Here is a 16,932-nt window from a genome sequence, read left to right on the forward strand (position 1 = left end):
GTTGTTTGCCGTGGACCACCGCGAGATCTAGATCCGGTCGGATCTACGCAGTACGACGGGTATTATTTCACCAAGGAAATAATAGCCGGGGAGGATTGTTTCACCAAGGAAACAATCGTCCAAGTCTCGGGATCTAAGACCAAGCTTAGATCCGGAGTATGCCTGCGTAGATCTGAGATCTGATCCTCTCGAACACCTGCCTTATTTGACGTTGATGATCGCCGAGCACCAGATCTGAAGGAGTGAGTCCCCGAAGTCCCAAAGTTTCAATCTTTTTTAAGTTCCGAGTCTCCAATCCAGCAGGGCTTCGCCTCTCTCCAAAATTTCCAACCTTTTGAAATGAAGAACCCCTTGGCCTATTTATAGGCTCTCGTTACTGTGCCCGTGCCCGTGTGCACGTGTGGCCAGCTCAAGGTGGCCGGCCACCTCAAGGTGGCTCGGCTCATGCCGAGCCACCCTGAGGTGGCTCGGCCACCCCAGGGGGTGGCTCGGCCTTGGCCGAGCCACCTTGAGGTGGCTCGGCTTGGGCCGAGCCACCTGAAGTTGGCTCGGCTTCGGCCGAGCCCCTCTAGGTGGTGGGTTTGGTGTTTTCCGCCTTGGTTCTATCTGTGATTTGGTTCTGTGGTTGATTTATCCAGACTTGATTCATTGACCTGATTTGGCAGTAAATCCGGATCCCGATTAGGCAGTAAATCCGCTTCTGAGTTGGAGTCCGAAACCGATCTTGATTCGATCGTCATTCGTCCGAGTATGCCTTTGGTTGGATGACTCGTTGACTCTTCGAACCCTTGGCTTGATCCCGCACGTGTATGGATGCATTCCGTCGCTTGATGCGATTCGTCGATCTCGTCGCCTCGTTGGTTCGTCGGTTTGTGCCGAGCTGAGCAAAAGGGACCTATAAGCAATTTTATATGCCTACAGATACCCCCTCCAAAGTATTTCAGTCTCGTTCTTTTATAGAAGAGTCTGGAATACTTTGGATATGCATGTCCCAACCTTCAGTCGGTGTAATGGGACCTTGGAATGACTTGTGTTCTTGATTCCTTCAATCCTTCAGGCTATTCAGTGCTTTGTCGAATATCTGTAAGGGTTCAGGTGCTGCATTTATTGTCTGACCGTTTGTCGGAAATTTTGAACCTTTTGAAGTCATTCCTGATTTTTGATCTTCCGCTCGTAGAATTGACCATCGATTGCTGGCGTCGAGTTTTTATGTGCAACGCGTTGTCCGGCGTTGTGTTGTTGAGTTATCCTTAAGAATATTTTTTTTTAGAAAAATACTCTCCAGAAACTTCTCAACCAAAATTAGGGAACAGTTTATACTCATATACCTTATTGGAGTGTTAAGAAGCAGTTACTCGTATACTTTTCGGAGTATTGATTCTTTCATTGCAACGCATTGATAGACGTTGACCTAGGGTTACGCGTTGTCCGGCGTTGACCTTAGGGTTTTGGACGTCGTACGTTGAATTTTTTTGCTTGCAACGCGTTGACTGGCGTTGACCTAGGGTTATGCGTTGACCGGTGTTAACCCTAGGATTTCGAATTTTTGCTCGCAACACATTGACTGGCGTTGATCTAAGGTTACGCGTTGTCCGGTGTTGACCCTAGGGTTTTGACCGTCGTACGTTGACCTTTTGATCGCAACGCGTTGACTGGCGTTGACCTAAGATTACGCGTTGTCCGGCGTGGTCCTTAGGGTTTTGACCGTCGTACGTTGACCTTTTGATCGCAACGCGTTGACTAGCGTTGACCTAGGATTATGCGTTGACCGGCGTTAACCCTAGGGTTTCGAATTTTTGCTCGCAACGCGTTGACTGGCGTTGACCTAAGGTTACGCGTTGTCCGGCGTAGTCCTTAGGGTTTGGAACGTCGTATGTTGCTCAGGTCACGAGACCAACTAAAGAAGCTGATGCGTCAGTGACTCTCGTATTTATAGGATTTTTGGCAAACCCTCAGCCATTAACGGGTTTGATGAGCGTTTGATGCGCCTTTACCGACTACCGTTTGAGTCGGGCTAGCATGCAGATTGTTTAAGTCTGTTCCGCATGTGACGTTATGCTAAAAGAGTTAACTCTTTTAGTGCTACGATATTGAATACGTAGACTTCGTCTTTCTCCTGTGAAAAGACTAAACAGCAACGTGTATCAGACGTTGACTTAGGATTTTTGGCAAATCCTCAGCCCTCAACGGATTTGATTAGCCTTTACCGACTACCGTTTGAATCGGGCTTACATGCGGATTGTCTTAAGTCCGTTCCGCATGTGACGTTGTGCTAAAGGAATGAACTCCCTTAGACTTGATGCTACGACTTCGAATACGTAGACTTCGTCTTTCTCACGGGAATAGACTACCCGGCGACGCGTGTTAGGCGTTGACTTTAGGATTTTTGGCTAACCCCAAGCCTTTAACGGATTTGATTAGCCTTTACCGACTACCGTTTGAGTCGGGCTAGCATGCGGATTGACGAAATCCGTTCCGCATGTAACGTTGTGCTAAGAGAGTGAATTCTCTTAGACTTTGTGCTATGATGTTGAATACATAGGCTTTACCATTGTTACGGGAATAGGCTACCCGGCAACGTGTATTAGACGTTGACTTATCCCTACTTAGGCTTCGGGATGAGATACCCCAGAATCGAACTCTGGTGTCTTTTTCAATCAGTAAAAGACTAAACCGGCGACACGTGTTAGGTGTCGACATATCCTTTCTTAGGATTCAGGATGACATTCCCCATGCGTGTAAGGCATGGATTTTGGTGTTATTAATAACAACCTGTCACAATGTTGAATATGTGAACGGGTGTTCTTTTTAAACGGTTAAGAACTGACCGGCAGCGCGTGTCAGGCGCAGACTTATCCTTGCTTAGGTTTCAGGATAGAATACCCCAGAATCGAACTCTGGTGTCTTTTTCTACGGGGAAAGACTAAACCGGCGACGCGTGTTAGGCGTCGGCATATCCTTTCTTAGGATTCAGGATGAAATTCCCCATGCGTGTAAGGCATGGATTTTGGTGTTATTAATAACAACCTGTCACAATGTTGAATATGTGAACGGGTGTTCTTTTTAAACGGTTAAGAACTGACCGGCAGCGCGTGTCAGGCGCAGACTTATCCTTGCTTAGGTTTCAGGATAGAATACCCCAGAATCGAACTCTGGTGTCTTTTTCTACGGGGAAAGACTAAACCGGCGACGCGTGTTAGGCGTCGGCATATCCTTTCTTAGGATTCAGGATGAAATTCCCCATGCGTGTAAGGCATGGATTTTGGTGTTATTAATAACAACCTGTCACAATGTTGAATATGTGAACGGGTGTTCTTTTTAAACGGTTAAGAACTGACCGGCAGCGCGTGTCAGGCGCAGACTTATCCTTGCTTAGGTTTCAGGATAGAATACCCCAGAATCGAACTCTGGTGTCTTTTTCTACGGAAAAAGACTAAACCGGAAGCACGTGTTAGGCGCAGACTTATCCCTGCTTAGGATTCGGGATAAACTTCCTAGGATGAATCCTGAATTCTTCGAAAAGGATTGGTATGGGGAAGGAAGAATTTTATATTCTATTCCCCGAACAAAGAAGGAAAGGAGACTCGAGGTGGGATCTCCACCCCCAGAATCCGGAAAGGTGAAACTAAGAGTGGGATCTCCACTCCGAGAATCAAAAAGATTCGGATAACCCTAACTGTCGGAAGGTTTGATTATCGAACTAAAGATGAATTTCTCGTTTATCGAGAATGAATCGTGGTTTTGGTCCTAACTGTAGGAAGGTTTGACCAAGTGGGAGGTTTGAGGTGACCCTAACTGTAGGAAGGTTTGATCACTCGATTTGAAAGTGGACCTCTCGTTCATTGGAGGAATCGAGAGGGGATTTCGGTTTTGGTCCTAACTGTAGATAGGTTTGACCGAATGGAAGGTTTAAGACGATCCTAACTGTAGGAAGGTTTGATCGCTTGATTTGTGGACCTCTCGTTCATTGGGAGAATCGAGAGGGGATTTTGACTGTGGTCCTAACTGTAAGAAGGTTTGACCAATCAGGAACTTTACGTCCAGACTCTAACAGAGAGAGTGTTGAGTGCACAGACACAGTGAGAACTTGAATGGGAGTCCTTATTCATTACATTGCTGTGGTTTTGGGAACTTCCCGTTACATAAATCGTCCACCCCCAGTTTCCTCTGCGGAACTGGTTCGGACATTATTATCAGTTAACTAACCGGGTTATCCTTAAGAATATTAGCTTAATATTCTCCAGGAACTTCCCGTCAAAAGTGGGGAAACAGTTTAGACTCATATACCTATTGGAGTATCAGGGAGTAGTTTAACCTCTTATACCGGTCGGAGGATTGAGAAACAGTTTATACTCGTATACTCTTTGGAGTGTCAGGAAGCAGTTTATACTCTTATACCGGTCGGAGTTTTGCCGTTTTTATTTGGCTTACCTTAGCGTTATAACGCCGGCTTCGACCAAGGTCTGAATGCTATTCCTGAGAGCAAAGCAATCCTTGGTGGGATGAACAACCCTTCTGTGGTATGCACAGTACTTTGGGTCCGTAGTGTTATCAGCTTCCTCCTGATTCGTGATAGGTGGTAGCTTGATCTTGTTGCCTTCGAGGAGCGATTCGAAGATGGTTGGAACGTCTTCGTCCTTGAAGGAATACTCTCTCTGGAGTCTCGGACCCGAAGTCTTCTGCTGCCTTCGGGATTGCTGTTGTGACGCTTGATTAGCACCACCAGCAGCTGCAGGTGCTTTGCCCTTACCACGGGAAGCGAAGTTTGAGTCCAGCAGATTAACCGTCGGTTGGTTCCTTTCGGCCTTCTTCCTTTTAAGGAAGCGTTCGGCTTGTTCACCGCGCACCTTCAGATCCTTCCAAGTGTCAGACGGTGCTGTCCCCATTGCCTCCAATACGTCCAATGCGAGGTTGTTGTGGCAAGTCTGGAGAATGAATTCCTCGGTGATCGGGTCCCGGCAATTCATCGCCTTGTTCCGGAACCTTTTGACGAAGGTGTCGACTAACTCCCCGTCTTTTTGTTTCTCGTCGAGCAACGATCCGATAGAGATCTCGGTGTCGTCGTCGAAGAAATTTGCAAGGAACTTCGTCTCCATGTCATCCCAGCTGTTCACGCTTCCTGGCTTGAGGCGACGATACCAATCGAAGGCAGCTCCGCGAAGAGTGCCGACGAATGACCGCACCATCAGAGGCTCGTTCCCAGAGATAGCACCCAGGTGCGATTTGAAATAAATCAAATGCTGGGTGGGGGAACCCCTTCCATCGAACGGCGTGAAGTTGATTAGACTAAACTTCGCCGGATAGGGGATTGATTCCCATTCCCTCGGGTATGGACAAGGAATGCCCGTTTTCTTTACCTCTTGAGCAGACAGCAACGTATTGATTTTACTCTCGAGGCTTTTGATCTTCAAGTCTTCACTTGTATCCCCGTTGGCATCCTCACTACCACCCCCTGCATTGATGGGAGGGTTATTGGCATTGTGAGCTTCATCCCCATCCGCGTGCTCCTTTTCCTGAGCAACCTGGTTACGGTGGCTTGGTTCACCTTGTTGGTTCCTGAATGCTTGGATTTGCTGTTCATGCATCTCTCTCATCTGCTGCATGGCCGTCTCCATCTCGAATTTAAAACTTTCTTTCTGCTTAGCCAAAGCGTCTTCAAGCATTTTGGCCATTTCTTCCGCGCCTATCATGAATGACTCGCGGGGTTGTCCTTCGCTGGACACTGTATTGTCCGATGCGACAGCAGAGCAGGAATCCGATTCTTCATCTTCCGAAGGCAATCTTATCCGAACCCTACCATAAGTTCCTCGTGCGATGGCTCCGGACTGCAGACGGGTTACACGCCGGGACGCTTCCAGAAACGATTTGAGATCAATCTGTGTCGATGTCTCTTTGCTGGTCATGTTGGCGGTGACCTTCGGAAATTCTCCATCCTTAACCACTGTTCTTCTTTGCCGGAAGCGCCTATGCCTTGGTTTTGGCGTTTCGGTGCCGAGCCTTTCGAACACTGAAATTCTCTCGGGGACTCCCTTGATGCAGTTGCATTGAGACAGTACTACCCGAATGAGCTTGGCACATGGGCACTGAGTTTCGAGCCCTTGAGGGCTTCTTTTTCTTGTTTTGTTCGTACCCCCAGCACGATAGTACAACTCGTCCATTTGATCGGAGTAACCTATCGCGTGTTGGCATGATTTCCCAGGTATAACGTTATCATCCTCGGATGACAACGTTTCCTTCTGAGAGCAAACTGCCTTATTTGGACTTCCGAGAGTCACTCGCCTCGAAACACGCCTTTGTAGACATGAATTCTCAGCGGGCTCCCGAACTTCGATGCGCAAGGTAGTGCGCTTGGGTGCCGTAAACTCTTTGTCATGTTGAGGGTTGTGTCGACCCCCAGCATGTTGATTAGTTCGGAGCCTCTTCATCGGGCCCGAGCGTTCATGGACTTCGTTGCGCTCGTCGGGAATTGGACCGAGGCGCTCCAAGATTGACCTCCTTCCTCGGGATGGTTCGGGAGGTTGAACTCGTTTTGAAGGCTGTAAAGGTCGATCCTCGGCCTGACTCACCACTTTGGACTTTGGCCTCCATATTTTGTGAGTTAGTGGTGATTTCTTGGCTACTCCATTCTGCCACCTTCTACGGGCTTCTTGAACTTGAGCTCGTGCTTGTGCTGAGAGTGCGCGGCGCTTCTGAATGCGATCCTCCAGCGTTGAACGGTTCCGTTTGACACGGATCCATTCGTTCGTTGGTGGCTTGGAGGAGTTGCCATTCATTGGTTGTTGAGGTCGTTCGCCTCTTCTGTTCTTCAGATCCGTGTTGTAACGGATCCCGTCCACAGATTCCATTGCCTTTGCGATTTGTTTCGCAAGGCGCTGACGTTGCCTTTGGCGGGCTCTCTTTGAGAGAGTCACTACGCCCTCGGCAACGGAAGATTCGGCCAGAGCAGATCTGACCTGGTTGGAAGGAGAGATCTCACCCGATGCAGCTTCGGCATCAAACGGGGCGAGATCTTCGTTGGCAGCTTCAACTTCTTCGTACCAACGAAGTTTTCTCTTGGAAGAGAGCTTTGGAGACTTGGACTTGCGAGGGGAGGTGGATTCGGACGAGGATGACAGATACTCCTCGAACTTTTGTTGGTCGAATTCGTACTCGACCTCCTCCTCGACCGGGATCGGGATCCGCGGCTGCGACGCGACAGCTTCGGCAGTAAAGCTGTTGGCTCCCACTGTGGTCGCCAGATTGTTCGCGGGAAAAATCGTAGCTTTCTTCATTGTTGATATCATTGCTATCTCAGTTAACAACTTTATGCGTTACAAAGATCCGGTCTTTTTATAAGATCCGGTTACAATGAAAAATCAAAGAAAACAAAGTAAAGATTACAATTTTCCTTATTTGTCGAACTAATCGCGAGCTCCTGTTTTGCGGTCGCTCACACTTGGCTTGGACGTATTCCGTTGGTTGCGTGCGATTAGTCAATCTCGTCGCCTCGTTGGTTTGTCGGTTCGTGCCGAGCTGAGCAAAAGGGACCTATAAGCAATTTTATATGCCTACAGAAGATTGTGCTGAGTAGGGACGTCACATTCGATGAGGCTTCTATGTTGAAGCTTCCCAGCTCTCATCAGGTGGAGATCGACCCGACGAAAGAGATATCACAGGTGGTGGAGATCGATGCAGCTTCACATTGTCTAGATGGTACAGTATCCATTAGAGTACCGACTGAGGTAACGCCAGGCGAGCATGATGGTGACACGGAGGATACGGGTACTGATGTGCAGGATCAGGGACCGACGACTCAGGTTCAGGATTCTATTGCGGTTCGGAGACAGAGGAGAAACATACAGATGCCAGCACGGTATGCCGACATAGTTGCGTATGCACTTCCGGTGGAGAGTATCGATGAGTTGGTGCCTACTACATTCAGAGAGGCCGAACAGAGTTCGGAGGCTAATTTGTGGCAGGTGGCTATACAGGAGGAGATGGAATCTCTTCATAAGAACAATACATGGGAGCTTGTTGAGCTTCCAAAGGGGCGGAAGGCAATTGGTTGCAAGTGGGTATATACGAAGAAGGAGGGCATTGAGGGCACTCCATTGAGGTTCAAAACTAGGTTAGTTGCGAAGGGCTATGCACAGGAGGAAGGTATTGACTATAATGAGGTTTTCTCTCCGGTGGTGAAGCACTCTTTGATTCGGATTTTGCTAGCTTTGGTGGCACGGTATGGTTTGGAGTTAGATCAGTTGGAGTAAAGACGACATTTCTTCATGGTGATCTTGATGAAGAAATATATATGACTCAGCCATTGAGATTTCGAGCTACAAGGAAAGATAAGTTGGTTTGCAGGTTGAAGAAATCGTTATACGGTTTGAAGCAGTCTCCTCGACAGTGGTATATGCGATTTGATGGTTTTATGCTTGGTCATTCGTACACTCGGAGCCAGTTTGATCCTTACATGTATTTTCGCAAGTTGAAAGGAGATATGTACATTTATTTGATGCTCTATATCGATGACATGTTGGTTATCTCTATTTCCAGGTTGGCTATAGATGAGTTGAAAGTTCAGCTTTCAAATGAGTTTGAGATGAAGGACTTGGGCAAGGCGAAGCGCATTCTAGGGATGGAGATCGGGAGAGACATGAAGAAAGGCAGAATTTGTTTGACACAGGTGGCTTATTTGAAGAAGGTTCTACAGCGATTCCATATTAGCATGGATACGAAGCCAATTAGTGTACCATTGGGAGCCCATTTGAAGCTTTCAGCTACTCTTTCACCGAAGTCAGTTGAAGATCATGAGTTGATGTCGAAGACTCCATATGCGAGCACGGTTGGAAGCTTGATGTACGCAATGGTATGTACAAGGCCGGACTTGTCACAGGTAGTGAGCATGGTTTCGAGATACATGCACGATCCATGAGTGGGTCATTGGGACGTCGTGAGATGGATTTTGAGGTACATTCGAGGTACGCTCAATGTTGGTTTAGTTTATGAGTGGGACACTACATGTGGGCAGCTATGCATTGGTTATGTTGATTCGGATTATGTCGAGGATTTGGATAAGCGCCGGTCTACGACGAGGTATGTGTTCACTTTGACCCGTGGTATGTGTTCACTTTGACCCGTGCGCCGATATGTTGGAGATGCACCTTACAGTCGATGGTGGCTTTGTCTACGACGGAGGCAGAGTATATGATAGTTACGGAGGCTGTGAAGGAGACTATTTGGCTTTGAGGACTTTTGGAGGAACTTGGTATATCGTAGAGGTCCGTCACTATTCATTGTGATAGCATGAGTGCTATCTATTTGGCAAAGAATCAGGCTTTTCATGCGAGGACGAAGCATATTGACGTTCGTTATCACTTCGTTCATGATGTTCTTGAAGATGGCGATGTGGAGATTGTGAAAGTCCACACGAAGAATAATCCGGCGGATATGCTCACTGTTTGCGTCGAAAGTTGTTGTTTTCATTACTATCGAATCTATTATAACTTTAGTCGTTACAATAAACTCGAACAAAATAAAAGGTTGATCTTTTTATAAGATCTCCTTACACAATGAAAATAATAAAAAAAAGTTTACAATTTTATCAAACAAACACAACGGGTGTTTATCGCCCGCTGCTTGCGTGGGATCTTGACCTGTGACGGGGATGTTGATATCCGTGGACCACCGTCGATCAGATCTGATTGCTGAAAAATTAGGCAGAGCTTCATTGATTCGCGAAGGAATCAAGAAACCATAGCGCTTATCTCAGCAATGGCGAGATAATTGCTCTTCTTAAGATTATCGCAACGGGATAATCTTAAGGAACGGACCCGGGGAACTACAGATCTGACGAGCTCCTCTTCTTTATGCCGACGAACTCGATCAGATCTCTACTCCTCCTCCTCTCTGAAATTCGTGCACTTTTGATCTTCAATCCGGCTGGGCTTTGCCAACTTTATAAAAATCCAGATCTGAAAAAATGAGGGTCCTGGGGCTGTATTTATAGGCTCCAAGGAAGTCTGATCAGTTAAAACCGCATAACGACTCATTTTTGGGCCTGGAGACACCCCTGGGTGTCTCAGCGAGGCCGAGACACCCCTGGGTGTCTCAGCGAGGCCGAGACACCCTTGGGTGTCTCGCTTGTGCCGACACACCTCGGGGTGTCTCAACTCAGACTGAGACCCTTTTTTCGTACACTTGTCTGTTTCCGCCGTAATTTCTTCGTCCGAACTCGGATTTGAGTGATTCAAAGTGCGTCGGAAAGCTGACGAGGAGTTCTATAAGCTCTGATGATTAGATCATTGTGGATTAATCTGAGATAGGAGCGTCATTTTGCTTTTTGTAAGCGATACGGGGCTCCCGATCAGTTCGTATCCTCATTATTCTGAAACTCCGTTACTTCACGTAGTCCGTCGATCCACTTTAAGCGTTCATCGATGTCAATAAAGCTTATGTGAATCGGATAGTGACGTTCATCATCTTTTCTTAGCGCTGAGCTGTTCGTGGAGACCTATAGGCAATTTTCGATGCCTACAGATACCCCCTCCAAAGTGTTCCAGACTCGTTTCTTTTATAGAAGAGGCTGGAATACTTTGGATGTGATTGGTCCAGCCTTCGATCGGTGTAAAGGACCTTTAATTAGCTTTAACTCTTGGCTCCTTCGATTTTTAATCTATTCGATGCTTTGACGAATAGCTGAAGTCCTTCCGGCGCTGCGTTTATCGCCTGGCCGTCGTCGGAGTCTCGAGTCTACTACCGGTGAGTTGAGTTTGGCTCGTGTCATTGAGTTGACTTTGAACTGACTATCTCCGTCTTGACTTTTTGTCACAACGCGTTGACCGGCGTTGACCTAGGGTTTCGGATCGCAACGCGTTGATTGGCGTTGACCTAGGGTTTTGGATCGATCGTCGTTAACACAGTTTATACTCGTACGTCTGCTGGAGTATACACAGTTTAAGCTCTTAAGATATTGGAGCATGGCGGTCCCAACACTTGGGGCTGCAGGACCAGCTGTTAAAGCTGATTCGTCTGCAGATATGGATCTTATTCCGAAGTTTGTTGAATGCTTAAGTCACGAGACCAGTTAATAAAGCTGGTGCATCAATGACTTTTGTATATATAGGATTTTTGGCAAACCCCCAGCCATCAATGGGTTTGATAAGCCTTTACCGACTACCGTTTGAGTCGGGCTAGCATGCGGATTGTTTAAGTCCGTTCCACATGTGAAGTTAAGCCAGAAGATTGACAGATCAAAATTCCAAGCATTATGTCCGGAATTTAATAATGGGAATGTTGAGTGCACAAACACATAGAAGTTTGAGTGGATTCAACCAAAAGGAATTTTGGTGGTCCCACCGTCAATTAGTCTGATCGGTGGGGAATTTTGTGGTGGAAGACTGTGAGTCGTCAAACACCAATGAAAGTTTTGTGAGGGATGATTGATTTAACGAAGTGATCGAATCTTGTCTCAGCAAAAGAGTGTTCGGAAATCACTGTGGGTTTAGTGTTTATCACTTTATTTGTAGTGATCGGGTTATCCCTAAGAAAATTACATGTAAAAATTCTCACTTTATTTGTAGTGATCGGGTTATCCCTAAGAAAATTACATGTAAAAATTCTTCCGGGAACTTCCTGTTACATGAATCATCCACCCCCAGCTTCCTTCGCGAAACTGGGTCTAACATCATAATAAGTTACATGACCAGGTTATCCTTAAGAATATTACATGTAAAAATTCTCCAGGAACTTCCCGTCAACGGTAGGAAATAGTTTAGACTCATATACCTATTAGAGTATCAAGAAGCAATATACCTATTGGAGTATCAGGGAGCAGTTTAACCTCATATACCGATTGGAGGATTGAGAAGCAGTTTATACTCGTATACTTGTCGGAGTGTTACGTTCTTATTCGGCTTATCCTAGTGTTATGACGCCGGTTTCAACCAAGGTTTGGATGCTATTCTTTAAAGTAAAGCATGCCTTGGTGGGATGAAGGATCCTCCTGTGGTACGCGCAGTACTTCGGATCCGCAGTACTGTTAGCTTCCTCCTGATTTGTGATGGGTAGCAGCTTGACCTTGTTGTTTTCAAGAAGGGTCTCGAAGATGGCTGGAACATCTTCGTCCTTGAATGAGTACTCTTTTTAGAGCCTCGAATCCGAAGTCTTCTGCTGTCATCGGGACTGCTGTTGCAACGTCTGATTAACATCAATAACCGTTGTAGGTGTCTTCCCTTCATCATGGGAAATGAGACTCGGATTCAGAGGGTTAGCCATCGGTTGGCTTCTTTCGACCTTCCTCCTTCTGAGAAAGCGTTCGGCCTGCTCTCCGCGCACCTTCAACTCTTTCCAGGTATTGAGCGGCTCTACTCCCATAACGTCAAGACGAATTCCTCCGTGACGGGATCCTTGCAGTTCATTGCCTGATTGCGGAAGCGTTTGATGAAGGTATCCACCGACTCTCCGTCTTTTTGTTTCTCATCGAAGAGTGTCCTGATCGATACTTCGGCGTCATCATCGAAAAAATGAGCGAGGAACATGCTCTTCAGGTCTTCCCAGCTGTTGATACTTCCGGGCTTGAGATGGCGGTACCAATCGAAGGCAGGCCCGCGAAGGGTGCCAACGAATGACCGCACCATCAAGGGCTCATTACCAGAAATCGTGCCCAAGTGGGACTTGAAGTAGATTAGATGCTGAGTGGGCGAGCCCTTCCCGTCGAACGGCGTGAAGTTGATCAGGTTGAACTTCGCCGGATACGGGATCGAATCCCACTCTTTCGGGTAAGGACACGGAATGCCGGTCTTCTTTACCTCTTGAGCAGACATTAAAGCGTTAATTTTGCTCTCGAGGTCCTTCATCTTTTCATCCTCATCTATATCCTGTTTTGAACAATTTTCGAGAGGAATAATACGGCCACCCCCAGTGTTATCATCATTGGTGGGTCCACCCCCAGCGTCGTTATTTTTAGTGGGACCACCCCCAGCGTTGTGTTCATCCACATCTGAATCGCTACCTGATTGGTTAGCAGTGCTGCGACGGCTGGACTCACCTAGCTGATTCGATAAAGCTCGGATTTGTTGGTCGTGCATTTGTCTTATCTCTTGCATAGCCATTTCCATTTCGTTTTTGAATGCTTCTTTCTGCTTGGCTAGAGCATCCTCAATGATTTTGGCTATTTGCTCGGTGTTGATCATGAACACTTCCCTAGCTTGTCCTATGCTAGACATTGTATCGTCAGAGGTGATTGCGGAATAAGAATCTGAGAGTTCGTCATCGGAACGGATTCCTTCACGGGCTCCCTGGTAATCATTATGTCCAATGGCTTCTAGCTGAAGCTGAGATATTCATTGGGTTATTCCCGAACTAACTTCTCTTCCTAGAGAAAAATTGGGGTTGGAGCTATTTGAACTAATCGGAGACTTCCCCTTATCGACCACGTTGATAGTAACTGTTGGGAGTTCGTCATCTCGAACAACCGATCGTCTTTTGGGAAAACGCCTTGATTTGGGCTTTGATGCTTCAGTGGAGATTCTCTCAAATATCGAGACCCTCTGTGGAGCGGTCTTGGGGCAGCTACACGCTGATAATACTGCCCTGATAGAGCGGTCTTGGGGCAGCTACACGCTGATAATACTGCCCTGATAATTTTGATACACGGACAGTGAGAGTTCACTTTATGGGTACTTCTCTTTCGAGATTTATTCGTACCCCCAGCCCGATAGTACAACTCATCGACGTTGCGGTCAGAGTAACCTATCGGCTGTTTACATAAATTCTCAGGTATAACGCATTCTTCTGTCTGACGCATTTTTCTCTGAGTAAACATTGCCTTGCTGGCGTCTACAGGAATCACATGCTTGGAATCACACCTTTGTGAGGGTAAAACCTTAACAGGCTTCTGGTTTTTTGCACGCACCGCCAAGCGGGCCGTTGTAAAAATTAATTTGTTAGGAGGTCGCGTACGACCCCCAGTCCAGATGTTTGCTCGAAGCTCCTTCAACGGTCTCAAGCTTTCTTTAACAGACGTTTTTCCTCGATCCTCGGGTAGAGAACCGATGCGATCCTTCAATGGGACTCTAGATTTGGGAAGATTCACGCTGTCATATGGCTTCACCGGAGCTGCGAGAGAAATAGGAGCGGGATCTAGAGTTGACAAAGGTCAGAGAGCAGCCTCGGATGCTTTTGTCTTAGGCGCTGATTTGGCCTTTGGCATCCAACCTTGCTTAGATTTTGGTGACTTTTTGGCCACCTTTTCCTTCTGCAACTCCTGTGTTTTCCGTACAAGGATCCTCGTCTGCGCTAACAGTGTGCGATGCTTATGGATACGCTTCTCAAGAGTTGAACCAGTTCGTTTGACACGAACTCATTCGTTAGTAGGTGGTTGGGAGGAGCTTCCCAAAGTTGGTTGCTGGAATACTTTACGCCTTCTGAGTTTCAGATCCGCATCATAGCAGATCCCGTCAACAGGCTCCAAAGCCTGAGCAAATTGACGTGCGAGACGTTGACGGTGCCTTTGACGAGCCCTCTTCGTCAGCATTGGTGTACTTTTAACGGGCAACTCCTTGACTTTTGAGGAGTTGTCACGTACGTTGGATCTGGTTTTTTTGGAAGCCAGAGAGGAATCTTCCACTGCATTCGGGTTCAGATCATCAGCTTTGGTTTTTGGATCTAAAGTCACATTCTTCGCGGCAGTGGTTTTCCTGCGTTTGCAAGAAGAAGATCTGGAGGAGAAGGAGGAAATATATTCCTCGAATTTCTGATGGTCGAATTCGTATTCGCCCTCTTCGAGCACCGGGATCTTGATCGTCGGCTACGGCACGACAGCTTCGGCAGCGAAGCTATTGGCTCCCACTGTGGTCGCCAGTTTGTTTGCATCGAAAGTTACTGTTTTTATTGCTATCGAATCTATTATAACTTTAGTCATTACAATAAACTCGAACAAAATAAAAGGTTGATCTTTTTATAAGATCTCCTTACACAATAAAAATAATAAAAAAAAAGTTTATAACTTTATCAAACAAACGCAACGGGTGTTTATCGCCCGTTGCTTGCGTAGGATCTTGGCCTGTGACAAGGATGTTGATATCCGTGGACCACCGTCGATCAGATCTGATTGCTGAAAAATCGAGCAGAGCTTCGTTGATTCGCGAAGGAATCAAGAAACCGTAGCGCTTATCTCGGTAACGGCGAGATAATTGCTCTTCTTAAGATTATCGTAACGGGATAATCTTAAGGAACGGACCAGGAGAACTGCAGATCTGACGAGCTCATCTTCTTTATGCCGACGAACTCGATCAGATCTCTACTCCTCCTCCTCTCTGAAATTCATGCACTTTTGATCTTCAATCCGGCAGGGCTTCGCCAACTTTATAAAAATCCAGATCTGAAAAAATGAGGGTCCTGGGGCTGTATTTATAGGCTCCAAGGAAGTCTGATCAGTTAAAACCGCATAACGGCTCATTTTTAGGCCTGGAGACACCCATGGGTGTCTCGGCGAGGCCGAGACACCCTTGGGTGTCTCGCTTATGCCGAGACACCTCGGGGTGTCTCAACTCGGACTGAGACCCTTTTTTCGTACACTTGTTCGTTTCCGCCGTAATTTCTTTATCCGAACTCGGATTTGAGTGATTCAAAGTGCGTCGGAAAGTTGACGAGGAGTTCTATAAGCTCTGATGATTAGATCATTGTGGATTAAGCTGGGATAGGAGCGTCGTTTTGCCTTTTGTAAGCGACGCGGGGCTCCCGATCAGTTCGTATCCTCATTATTCTGAAACTCTGTTACTTCATGTAGTCCGTCGATCCACTTTAAGCGTTCGTCGACGTCAATCAAGCTTCTGTGAACCGGATAGTAACGTTCATCGTCTTTTCTTAGCGCTGAGCTGTTCTGTTAGACCCTAGAGGGGGGGTGATTAGGTTCTTATGCTAATCTAATCCGATTTAAATGCCAATTAAAATATTAACAAGTTGTATTCTTGCAAGATAGATATACAGAGAGTTAAGTGCAAGAATATACAATATACACAAGGTGATATATCCTAGCAAAGAGATATACTATGAAATATATGCAAAGATATATAAACAACACAAGGGTAAATAATCTAAACAAGATAGTGGATGAAATAAATGAGTAATGCACAATTGGCGATATAAGATAAATGCAAAAACAAATACGCCAAAGACAAACTCAAACAAGCAATATGATCACGGAGTTCGGACCTTCCGTCCTACGTCTCCGCTCCCCACTCCCGGGGAGAAATCCACTATCACAACCAGGTTTTCTACGCTCACCCGAATAACGTTTACAACCACACAGTGTCGGTTTTCAACGCTCACCGAACAACGTTCACTCCTCACAATCGGTTTTCTAGTTCACCGAAAACTTCACAACACACTCGGTTTCTAGCTCACCGAAAACCTTACAACACTCACAATGTAACAAATAAATGATTTGTTCTCTCATACAAGGGGAGAACTCAATTAAGCACAACTCAATGTTACAATCTCTCACAACCCTAATATACTATGTATGCAAATACAATAAGCTCAAGTGAGTGTGTGTAAACAATGAGTGAAATCAAAATCAAAACTAAACTCAATTAAAATCTAGCATATAGAAATTATAAACAAAATAATAAATAGCTAGAAATGAGTTTAGAGATTCTTCTCTGAATAACAAGATGGAGAGATGGAGATTGAAGCCCAAACAAGAAGATGATCTCCTCCACTTGTGAAAACTTCTTCACAAACAAAAACAAACCCTTAAACACACTTAAAACCCTTGTTTAAAACTTGTTTTAAAAACTTCTTAGATTCTACAAAAAGATATCAGCAAAGGGGTATTTATACCCTCTGAAGATCTTAGCAAAAAACCCCAAAACAAATGACAAAACAGCCCCCAGAGAAACAGCTCAGAAATAGCCGTTAGTAGCCAACGGCTATATTGTCGGTCGACCGGAA

Source organism: Asparagus officinalis, unplaced genomic scaffold, assembly GCF_001876935.1.
Source record: "Asparagus officinalis unplaced genomic scaffold, Aspof.V1 AsparagusV1_Un19, whole genome shotgun sequence".
Classification (NCBI taxonomy): domain Eukaryota; kingdom Viridiplantae; phylum Streptophyta; class Magnoliopsida; order Asparagales; family Asparagaceae; genus Asparagus; species Asparagus officinalis.